At 42.0% G+C, this 12,547-nt stretch overlaps 1 protein-coding gene across 3 annotated transcripts in view; it reads left to right on the plus strand.

Moving 5' to 3' along the window:
- Positions 1-1,115: 1,115 nt before the first annotated feature.
- TMEM150C (transmembrane protein 150C) overlaps positions 1,116-12,547 on the plus strand; it is a 235,808-nt gene continuing 224,376 nt past the window's right edge. For all 3 annotated transcript variants that reach the window (XM_075352410.1, XM_075352414.1, XM_075352412.1), the window contains exon 1: positions 1,116-1,266. The gene's annotated coding sequence lies outside the window, so the exon portion shown is untranslated. The remainder of the gene's footprint in view (positions 1,267-12,547) is intronic.

Consider the following 12,547-nt stretch of genomic DNA (forward strand, 5'->3'; position numbering starts at 1 on the left):
TTCGGTGTGCCTGACCGGGAGTGTGGGGTGTGTGGGTGTTGTGCTCTGTGGCCCCTGGCTTGTCCAGGGCGCCACACATCCGGCATCGTTAGCGACGTCGTTGCGCGTGACACCAACAAGCGACCGGTAACAATGGAAAATACTCACCAAATTGTCCATCGTTGACACGTCGTTCATTTTCAAAAAGTCGTTGATTGTTGAGGTCGCAGGTTGTTCGTCGTTCCCGAGGCAGCACACATCGCTACATGTGATACCACGGGAACGACGAACTACAGCTTACCTGCGGCCGCCGGCAATGAGGAAGGAAGAAGGTGGGCGGGATGTTATGACTGCTCATCTCTGCCCCCTCCGCTTCTATTGGGCGGCTGCTTAGTGACGCCTCTGTGACGCCGAACGAACCGCCCCCTTAGAAAGGAGGCGGGTCGCCGGCCACAGCAACGTTGCTAGGCAGGTAAGTCCGTGTGACGGCTCTGAACGATATTGTGCGCCATTGCCAATTTGCCCATGACACACAAACGACGAGGGCGGGTACGCTCGCTAGCGATATCGCTGCGTGTGACGGGCCCTTTAGAAGGGAAGCCGAAGAGCAGGAGGTTGCAATAATCCAGGCGGGAGATAAGGGCATGCACTAGGGTTTTTGCAGTTTCTAAAATGAATGGGTTGATTGAAAAGTACAAAAAACAAGCCGTCATATCATATGGCTATATTGATAAAAAAAATATAAACGTTATTGTTCTTGGAAGAAAGGGAGGTAGAAATGAAAACAGAAAATGTCCATGGCATGATGGGGTTAAAGGTTTGCGATGGTGCCCATCACTTTCTAGGTACACCCCAGAGTAGGGCTTCCATTTAATAAAAACTTTAGAATAATAATGTGTTAATAATTATCGTAAGGCGACGATTACTCCGGAATTGGTGATCACTATGTGAAAAAAGGGGTTTTAAGAAAGACATCAAATGAATTCAGGATGAATAAGGGAAAAAGAGAATAGAAAAGAAAGCTTGAGGAGGGACTGGAGAAGATTAATATTCTAGAAGAAGAGGAGGGAAGGGCTATAATGAGGCTGTGAAGGGACTGGAGCAAGCTGGAAGAATGTAAACACACACTGGGCAGAAGTGAGGCAGGCAGAGCAGGCAGCAAGGACTGAGCCTAGGACAGCAGCTTGTGTGACTCCAGAGGAGGAGGGGACAGCACATTGCCTCACTCCCAGCAGCTCCTTCTCCAGGTAGAGCCACAGCACTGGAGCCTCGGATCTGTGTCTGCAGGTAAGAGGACATCTGTCACAGAGGGCTCGTACAGCTGCACCGATCGTCCTTCACCCAGCTCCTGAGACTCTGCCATTCATTCTGTGCCTGGGCATTACTAGCCGGCCTGTACATGGAGATACCAGCTGAGAGGGTGCACATGGCACCATGGAATCACTTAGGCTGGCAGATAAGTGATAGGACTGGACGATTGTGCAGAGCTGAGAGAGGCACATGCAGGATGTAGCAGAGCCAAGTTTGTCAGATGTAGCAGCTCAGGCTGTGGATGATTGAGAGCTCGGCTCCATACAATGGTTGTCAGACCTGGCTCACATTACAGCAGCAGCTATGTTATAGATGTAGCAGAGCTGAGCCTGTCAGATATGACAGAGATCATAATAATGGCACAATGATCTAGTTTCCACAGGTAAAGTCAGCTCTGCTACATGTCTTTCCTGCACATGGTCTTGTTATGTTTCTGCACAGTCATGGTTGCTTTCCTTATTTAATGTCAGGCGATATATCTTGGTTTGATAGTATGATAACAATGGGGTATTGTATTTTGTCCATGGCTGGATCCCAGATCTCTGCTTGTGTGCCCATTGGAAGGGTATCATGTGAGTTCTCAGACTTGGCATATAACAGCGATGCTAAGTCTTATTATTCTGCATTTCTGTATATTATTCTGGAGTATGGCTGAGGAGCGTTGTCATATATGTCATATATACTGAAGAGTCTACATTGTCCATAGCCGCAATATCATCCTAATTACTTGTAAAAGAATAAATGCTAAATGTCTACAATGTTAATGGGGTTTCTCAGATCGGTGGGGGTCCATTCCTAGCACTCCCATAGGTCTGATGACTGAAGGGTATATAAAGCCTCGTTTTACCCCAAATCCAAGCCCATTAGTGGGTAGTTGTCAGGATAGATGTGTGATAATAGGCAATCCTAGTGGGTAGTTGTCAGGATAGATGTGTGATAATAGGCAATCGTACTGACACATATATCCTATGGGCAGGGGTTGTCCTGATGAATAGGTCTGTGAGATATCTTCTTCATACCTAGAATATCTTGTATGGGACCTACATCTATTCCATGCAGGGAAAATTCATACAGAGCTGTCAATTTAAGGGGATATTTGCCCCTTCAGCGTTAATGGCATATTCACAGGATATGAGGGACGCAGATTCTCTATGCTCCATTCACAGAGTCATGCTGGCTCTTGTCTCTAGAAGTCAACGGGAGTCCAGGAGAGAGCCATATCAGTAAGCGGGCTTATTGACTTCTGTGGGAGCGGCATCAATCAGCATATGGGGACATCTGATAGGTGGGGACGTGGGGTGGCACCTGTCCTACCCGGCATTTATGGCGTATTCTGATAAAAGTACATGATTTCTGATTATGCCGTCGCCTGCTTGATCTGTACTGTCAGTGTGCTGACATTATTGGCTTGTATGTGTGATATTTCATTTTCTCCTCCAGCACACTGTACTGTGAGATGATGTATTATTGAGAATATAAAGCAAGTTTCCTATCTGGTGCAGGCATTAAGCCCAGCCTTGGTCATCCACGCTGTTTATTACCTCGAAGTGGAGCTGTTATTTCTAATTGTTCATCAAATATGCCCAGCATACCTTCATTATTTAGGTTAAAAGGAATCTGTCAGCAGGATTTTTCTATTTAGTCTGAAAGCATCATAATATAGTACAAGAGATGTGGCAGTTACTAGACTGTGTTTTTTTAGTTTCAATTCAATCAATGTTTTATCAGCAGGAGATTATCACTATACTACTAGGCCTCATGTGCAGAGCAATCAGCTTATTAATAATAATAATAATCTTAATTTTTATATAGCACCAACATATTCCACAGCGCTTTACATACATCAGCCTAATCTGTGTAACCTAACTCCACCACTGATTGTCAGCTTGCTGACAATTCACAGCATAGACAAGAAGTTGCCAATCAGGGATGTGGGTGAGTTATACACAGAGATGAAGACTTAACTCTGCTAGCAAAAGGGTAACAATGTTTTGAACTTTTGACTTTCAGGCTCCATATCTCACCATCCACTACAGCTTTGTGCGTGAGACTACCTTCATTTTATAGACAATCATCTTGGCTATCTCATACATAAATGTGACTTGCAACTATTTAGCATATGATTAGTTATGCAGATTCTTGTCATGTCACTGCATTGTTACTACTTTTGTTCCTGAGGGTGGAAAAATCTTTTTCTTCCTGTATACTACAAATTACAACCTGTTCTCATATTCCCTAATAGATCAGTATGTTACTAGGTTGAATCCCAAGTGTAAGGGGTACTTTGCGCACTACGACATCGCAAGTCGATGCTTGCGATGCCGAGCGCGATAGTCCCCGCCCCCGTTGCAGCAGCGATATCTTGTGATAGCTGCCGTAGCGAACATTATCACTACGGCAGGTTCACATGGACTTACCTGCCCTGCGACGTCGCTCTGGCCGGCGACCCGCATCCTTCCTAAGGGGGTGGGTCGTGCGGCGTCACAGCGACGTCACACGGCAGGTGGCCAATAGAAGCGCAGGGGCGGAGATGAGCGGGACGTAAACATCCCGCCCACCTCCGACATTACGCATAGCCGGTGTGAGCCGCAGTGACGCAGGTAATCTGATGTTCCTCGCTCCTGCTGCTTCTCACACAGTGATGTGTGCTGCCGCAGGAACGAGGAACGACATTGTACCGTCGCTGCAGCGAAATTATGAAAATGTCGGACACTACACCGATGATACGATTACGACGCTTTTGCGCTCGTTAATCGTATCAAAAAGGATTTATACACTACGATATCGACAGCGAGGCCGGATGTGCGTCACTTTCAATTTGACCCCACCGACATCGCAGCTGCGATGTCATAGTGTGCAAAGTACCCCTAAGTCACTGGTTTGAATTTAGGAGCAGCCATGAAGATTTCCAAAGAAATGAGAAACAGTATCATCCATCTAACTGATAGCAGTCTCTTGGCCATGAAAATTGCCAAATTGTATCATGTGAGTGCCAAGACAGTTGGAAGAATATGAAATGAAGTCCGTCTATCCATTCAAAAGCCAAGAGGTGGACGTCCAGAAAAATATTGGAGTCAACAAGTCAGCTCATCACAAGGCGTATCAGTTCTGTTGCGATATAAACGGCAGTGGAGGTCACTCGTACGCTTCATAATAGTGAGATCACAGACATCCATGCAAGCACTGAGCAAACCATGTTACCCAAGTCTGGAATGGTGGCCCAAAAATGTGAAGAAGCCTCAACTTTAAAATCATAAGATGCGTTGGCTCGAGTTTACAAAGTAGTATGAAAAATGGACATTAAAAGACTGGAAATAGATGATTTGGAGCATTGAGATGAAAGTCAATAGACCAAGTTCTGATAGGTGCAAATGTCTCTGGAAGAAACCAAGGAGAAAAGGAGCTAACAGATCAAGAAACTGACGGAACTGTCAGGTTTGCTGGAGGAAGCCTGGTGATATGGGGTTGTTTCACAGCCAAAGGTGTTTAATACTTGACCAGGATCGATGGTGGTCTCAATGCTGAGCTATATCTGAGTATCCTAGTAGAGAAGTTAATTTGTATACTCAAGAACTATGGATCTGAAAAGGACAAGATAGTGTTCAAGCAGGATAACGACCCAAGGAATACGTCAAGATTGGTGAAGAAATGATTCAATGACAATGAAGCATAAGTGCGGGTAGAGTTAAAGAAAAAGCTGTATACATACCCAAGGGAGTTGACCAGTATGCACCAACATTGGCACCGTGTAGAAGAGACCTGGTATCAGATTTTGATCGAGACATGCTTGATTCTGATTGAGAGCATGCCCAGAAGGATTCAGGCCGCGTTGAAATCCAAAGGTGGATTTATAAAATACTAATAAAATAATAAAAATTAAAATTTAGATTGTTAGAAGCAAAACAGTAACAATGCAGTGACATGACAAGAATCTGCATAACTAATCATATGCTGAATAGTTGGAAGTCAAATTTATGTATGAGATAGCAACAGATAGCAGTGCACTGCGCTCGCTGGTCTTTAGCACTCCCATAAGAATGAATGACGCGGCAGTGCGCATGATCGACCTCATTTACACTGGGCTCGTCCAGATTGTTGGAGGTGCCAGCGGTTAGAAAATCGGGAAGTTATGGGATAACTTCCTGATTAATGGGTTCCACTCCTATCCCAATAACTGGGTTGTAAAGGGCCCTGTGTAAATGGGGCAGTGGTCGATCATGCACATTGCTGCCCCATTCACTCCTAATGTAACTGCCACAGATAGCTGTGCACTGCACTCGGTTGGTTTTTGGCACTTCCATAAGAATGAATGAAGCGGTAGTGCACATGATAGGCCTCATTCATACTGGGCTCTTCAGGATTGTTGAAGATCCCATCGGTCAGACAATCGGGAAGTTATGTGATCGGGGATAACTTTTAGATTTGAAAATACCATGTAAGAGCAAAACTCGGCCACTTTTGACTTGGTAAGGAGTCCTGTTTAAATTCGGTGTTAGTGATACTATGTATAAAAAAATTCAAAATTGTCATAGAAATATATCGTAGATAAAATTGGTGTACAGAAATATTGTTATTGAGATCCTACTTCTAAAGAGTATCCTCTAATTATTCAGTGAGAGTAGTCATTATGATATCTTTTCTAGACATATAGTAGTGCTTCACATAAAAGATACAGTATATGTATGTGTGTATGTCTATGGAAGTGGTGAGGTCGGTTGTTTCCAAATACTTCTATAGCATATTTTTGGTACGTTGGATACCATAGGAATCATTTGTGAAAATCTGAACTAGGTCAACGTAAAAACTAGAGCTTCAGGCCAATACCCGTTAATTCTGCACAACCTCAATTTATATCGCCGTCTTGTGTCTAGTGATGTAAATAGACACAGGCTAAAACTCAACTTAAAGAATCACCATGGCTACATATTGTACAAGAAAAATGTTACATGGGATATCACCTTGGCATAACTATAGTAATGCATATAGTTAATCAAGCAGAGATTATCATAACCTTTGCAGATTTAATTAAAGACTTGATTTCTACATTTTAACTGTTTGTTTTTCCACCATATTTAAAGGGCTAGTCTTGTTTTAAGTGAGTTATTTTTAAAACTGACATATGAGACAAAAGTCCACATTACTTACTTTTGGAATTGGCTGCTGTTGCACAGTTTGTACTTGCCCAGAAAAGGTTGACGCTGTCACATAGCCACACTGCTCATAGTTTCCTGCAGGCGCATGCGCTTTTTAAATGTGCAACTGTACAGATACTTTAAGGGGCCAATACACAATACAAAATATTTAAGCCACTGTTTCCCAACCAAGGTTCCCTCAAATCATTGGGTTTCTTAAAATCTGGGCATGGGTTCTCCAAGAACAAAAAAAAAGTATTCAAAGGTTTGTCACCCCTTCTGTAGGCGATTTCCCCAGCAGTAAGCTTGTCAGCCAGTGTGACTCTTGATGATAAGATATTCAATACCTGAAGCTACAGGAGCATTAACATTTTCCCTCCATTAATGAGTGCCTGCTAGTGTCGATTACAGAGGTGACCGATAAAATATGTTACTGACAGTGCCTGCTAGTGCCGATTACAGAGGTAACCGATATAATATGTTACTGACAGTGCCTGCTAGTGTCAATTACAGAGGTGACCAATATAATATGGTACTGACAGTGCCTGCTAGTGTCGATTACAGAGGTGACCAATATAATATGTTACTGACAGTGCCTGCTAGTGTCGATTACAGAGGTGACCGATATAATATGTTACTGACAGTGCCTGCTAGTGTGGATTACCGAGGTGACCGATATAATATGTTACTGACAGTGCCTGCTAGTGTCAATTACAGAGGTGACCAATATAATATGGTACTGACAGTACTTGCTAGTGTCGATTACAGAGGTGACCGATATAATATGTTACTGACAGTGCCTGCTAGTGTCCATTACAGAGTTAACTGATATAATATGGTACTGACAGTGCCTGCTAGTGTCAATTACAGAGGTGACTGATATAATATGGTACTGACAGTGCCTGCTAGTGTCTATTACAGAGGTGACCAATATATTATGTTACTGACAGTGCCTGCTATTATCGATTACAGAGGTGACCGATATAATATGTTACTGACAGTGCCTGCTAGTGTCAATTACAGTGGTGACCAATATAATATGGTGCTGACAGTGCCTGCTAGTGTCAGTTACAGAGGTGACCGATATAATATGGTACTGACAGTGCCTGCTAGTGTCTATTACAGAGGTGACCAATATATTATGTTACTGACAGTGTCTGCTAGTATCGATTAAAGAGGTAACTGATATAATATGTTACTGACAGTGCCTGCTAGTGTCAATTACAGAGGTGACTGATATATTATGTTACTGACAGCTGAGGAGTAAGAGCCAAAAGAACATGTCATACGATTGTAAAATTTGCTACAGAATATAACAAGATACTGTTTTATAGTTTAGAAAAAAAAGTATTTTGCAAGTCAAGTTTGGCTTTAACACTAGAAGTCCCAGAGAGGGGTCATTTACATTTCTACCATTGGAACCCTATGGAGCTCGAAATTTCTGTGACTTCTAGTGTTAAAATCAACTGTGTGACATTTGTGACCTATATCACATTTATTAAAAAAGGAAAAGGGAATGTATTTGTAGGTTTTTGCTATGTAATCTGAAGACCGCAGAAGATAGGGGCTGAAAAACTGAATTCAATGATGTGTAATGTATTGACCTGTGTGGTGTTGTTTACTTACAGTGAAGATTTTATCATTGGGACATTATTGTTGTTGTGACTAGCTTCCTCATGTCACGTTGTCCAACAGGACTCCTCCTCTCATAAGCAGCTCACTGTCAATACACATTGTAAACAGAGAGCCTTTATCAGTTCTGCTATATCTGAGAACTCTAATTGTATCACAATTGCTGCACTCAGTAAAGTAAGTGATACATTGTTGGAATCTGAGTCTCTTTTCCTAAATTATGCTGCTCTCAGATTAGGTAGCAAAAATCTTGTGACAGATTCCCTTTTAGTGATCATATGCCTTCTAGACATCAGGGGGCAATGAAATAAAAGACTAATGCTTAAGTGAGACGCCACAATCTTTACATTTGGGTGCTTCTGTGGCTCTTTTTCAGAAAGCACTAGTTTTGAACCACAGCCAAATATTACGTGAATGACATAAGAATGAGTCTCTTTGAATTATTACTTGCAAGTTCTGGCGATATAATTGTATGCTAAATGTGACATTTTGTGCCGTAAGCAAAATATTACAAGTTATTTTGGGGTACTGATTTCCTGCTAAACTTTTGTTTTCATTAAACATCCAGAATTTCATTTTCCCTTAGCATTGTACTGCTTGATCCAATCATGACAAGCGAGATGATTGAAACTTTTATCCAAACCAATTGTCATCCCTTATGTCATTTTAGATTTATAGTTGTGGTAGTATAACATGTCTGAGACTGGTCTATACATGTGTGAATTTAGCATCAAACCCGTGGACTAACCCAATAGAAAAGGTAAAGTCATATATTTGCTTGATTCTCTATTCTGAAATCTTTTGTCAATGACCTATAATTTGAGAAAGATGATGTATAGAGTCTTATATTAGACTTAAATGGTGATTTTTGGGGTACTAGTATTAGAAATAGCTCTTTCTGACCCCTTTTAGTCTTGTCTGTGAATATTGCTGTGGTCGATACAACCCTGTATGTAGAAGCATGCTGAATCACAGAATTCTCTAAAATTACAAGATGACTTAATTGACACTTTTTACATTTTTATGTATTTTATATTGCTTTTCGAGCATATAGAATACGTTGACGATTTTGTGTTTAAAATATTTCTATTCAACTACACTTTTAAATTCAGAGACAAAGAAATATGACAATGCTGTCCAGACAAAACAGGACTTTCCTTTAGGAATTGCTGGATGTTTTATACTCAATAGACACATTAGGCATGTACTGTACAACAGAAATCTTGCTGTGAAAATAGCTTTGGTATTTGGCTTTTCTCTAGGTGTTTGTAGTTTTATATTTTTATGTGGTATCATAAAGCATCAATATTTTTGTACTTAATGGTGGGAGATTAAATTTCTACGTAGGCAGATTAAAAGTGAGTCCAAACTGTCAGCAGTAGTGTTGAGCGAGCACTACCATGCTCGGGTACTCGGTACTTGTAACTAGCAGACAGACTCTCGGATGGGCTCGACATGTGTATCGAATATAATGGAAGTCAATGGCGAGCTCAAGCATTTTTCCAGAATTGCTGGACGCTTGCTAACCCTGGTTCTCAACTTGGCCAATATATATTTAGATGTTTTCCTAATTTAAATATAAAGAACTTATTGAAATACTTTTATTTTCAAAGATGACTTAGTCTTCATGTATTAACTTTGATTCCAGGTCCCCACAACTTTACTTTTGGCTTATGCTTGACACTGTAAAGATCTTCCTGTATAAGTAATTATTAAAGGGGTTGTCCACTACTAGGACAGCCCATTCTCATTCCCCATGTTTCCCTCCTCACCTCTCATGTCAACGCCATTCCAGCGGTGTCAGGATTTTTGTTCCCGGGGCTCATGTGAGGTTGTGATGTTACCTGAGCCCTTCATCCAAACACCACCGGCTTCTCTATCCCCGCCTTTGGACACAGGAGCAATCAACAGGAAGTGAGCAGCAGCCGCAGCACTCACTTCCCGTTGAAAGCAAGGAGAGAGGAGTCTTTGGCAATTGGGTTACATCACAATTTCACATGAAGGCCGGGAATGCAAATTTTGACACAGCTGGAACCACGCCACCACCATAGGTGAGTATAAGCTTTTTCATTTTAATTGCGAGAAGCATGGGGTATCAGGAGGGTTTGTCCTTAAGTGGATGTTACGTCACCACCAGAGTCTGCTCCAGCGACTTCTACTCCAATCGCCAGGCGACGCCGTGTTCCTGCCGTGGATGGTGCTGGTGATGGGAGAGGAGTCGATGCCAGCGGTGCCGGTGGGCACAGGCTCCGCTCATCCACTGGGCTGGGTTTCCTTGGGATCTGCAGTACCACTGGCTAACTATAAGTGGCGCGTGTCTTCCAGCTGAAGTTACCATCATTCAGATACAGCCAATGGGAGGACACCACACCCTTCTTAATTCCCCTCCTGTCTGCTGACCACTGCCAGAGATAGTTCTGATATTCTGGCTCCTGTTCTGTTTTGTGATTCTGGTGTTCTGACTTCTGCTTGTTTCCTGACTACCTCTCCTGCCTGCTGTTTATGTACCTCGCTGTCCGATCCGGATTTGACCTCTGCTACGTTTTCTGATTACATCCTTGCATACTGATTCTGTCCCTGTTCTGCAGTTCCTGGTTTGACCCTGCCTGACGACTACTCCTTCGGACTGCTGCCTTCCACAGGTAGTGATCACCTTGGGTCCTGTGTAATTCCAAATCCCTGTATAAGGGTTAAAGGGTTTCAGGGTTCTGGGGATCCTGCTTGGTGAATGGTTTACCTCTAGCCTGTCCATTACAGCCCGTCTGAGTCTGTGGATCCAGGCACGCGTTACAGTGGACAATCTTTTAAGGCTGATTTTGATGGGTGACTTGATAATTTCAAAAGCTAAAATAGCCCCCTTGTAATTTTTTTGAAAAAGTGTATTTTTTAGACCTTTCTATTAATATTTAGAACACTCCTAAAGATATTATTTTTAACTGGACATCCCTTTTAAGTGACAGCTTATATTTTCATCAGTTTTGGATGACTACACTCCTGTGTAAATGACCTGTTATTTCCTGAATACAGTATAAATCAAAGGTCTGGAGACACCTGTTCATGCTATGTTTCTTTTTTGTTCTTACTGGAATATGCACATTATAAATTTAGATGGACAGCGGCAAAACCATAGCTGTACAACCTCTTGGCATTCTCTATAGCAGGTTCATCAAGTTGTCATCTGGAAAGTCTTTCCATGAACAAGTATGTCTCATCCAGAGTTCATTATTGGAATCACTAGCCTTCAGAAAGCATTTGAAGCCAACAGGTGTTTTTTGCACACACCTGTTGGTACATAGTGCTAATAAGCTCTCCCCCATAACTTTTTTTAAACCAGAATATTAACAGAACCACTCAACTAAATAAAGAGAAATGACAGTTCATCTTTACTTTAAAACATGAAGGTCACTCAATCTGAAAATTGCAAGAACCTTGAAGGTAGCCTTAAGTGCAGTCATGAAAACCTTCAATCACTGTGATGAAACTGATTCTGATCAAGACCACCCTAGTAAAAGAAGACCAAGAATTATCTCTGCTGCCGAAGATAAGTTCAACAGACTTACTAGCTTCCGAAACCACAAATTGGCAGCACCTCAGATAACAGCCCGCATAAATGATGCACAGACATTAAATAGCTGTCTCGAGGAGACTGCAAGAAGCAGACCTTTGGGATTGAAAAAGTCTTTACTGAGGACTACAGACATGAAGAGACTTGTTTGGGTGAAGCAACAGAAGGACTGGACATTAGATCAGTGAAAAACTGTATGGCAGTCTAATTACTCAAAATTTAAAATGTTTGGTACCAACCACCATGTCTTTGTGAGATACTGAAATGGGGAGTCAAGAGGGTTTCTACTTATGTGATGCCAATCATGAAGCATGGAGTGTGAGAGGTGATAATGTAGGGGTGCTTTGCTGGTGATACTGTTGGTGATTTATTCCAAATTCAAGGCACTTACCCAGCACGGCTACCACAGCAAACTTCAACGACATGCCATTCATCTGGTTTTCACTTAGTGGGATCATTTGTGTTGCATCAGGAGGGCCCAATGACTCAAAACACTTCTCCAAGTTATATGACCAAGAAGGAGAGGGATGTAGTATTGCATCAGATAACATGGCCTCCATAATCATTTGACCTCAACCAAATTGAGATGGTTTGGGATAAGTTGGATTTAGTGAAGGCAAAGCAGCCAATAAGTGGTCAGCACCTTTGGGAACCCCTTCAACGTTATTGGAAAGACTTTCAAGGTGACTACATGATGAAGCTGCTTGGAAAAAAAAAGCCAATGGCGTGTAAAACTGTCATCCGAGTAAAAGTCGAGTACATTGATGAATCTAAGGTTTAACACATTCTGGTGTGTTTCACACTTTTTTTGTCACTCTTTGTTTCCATATGTGGTTCTCCATGGATTTGCTGCCTTCGGTATGAATTAGCAATGTACACATTCCAATAAAAACAAAGAAAACCACTGCATGAACAGGCCTGTCCAAAA

This window comes from Anomaloglossus baeobatrachus, chromosome 1, assembly GCF_048569485.1.
Source record: "Anomaloglossus baeobatrachus isolate aAnoBae1 chromosome 1, aAnoBae1.hap1, whole genome shotgun sequence".
NCBI classification, from domain to species: domain Eukaryota; kingdom Metazoa; phylum Chordata; class Amphibia; order Anura; family Aromobatidae; genus Anomaloglossus; species Anomaloglossus baeobatrachus.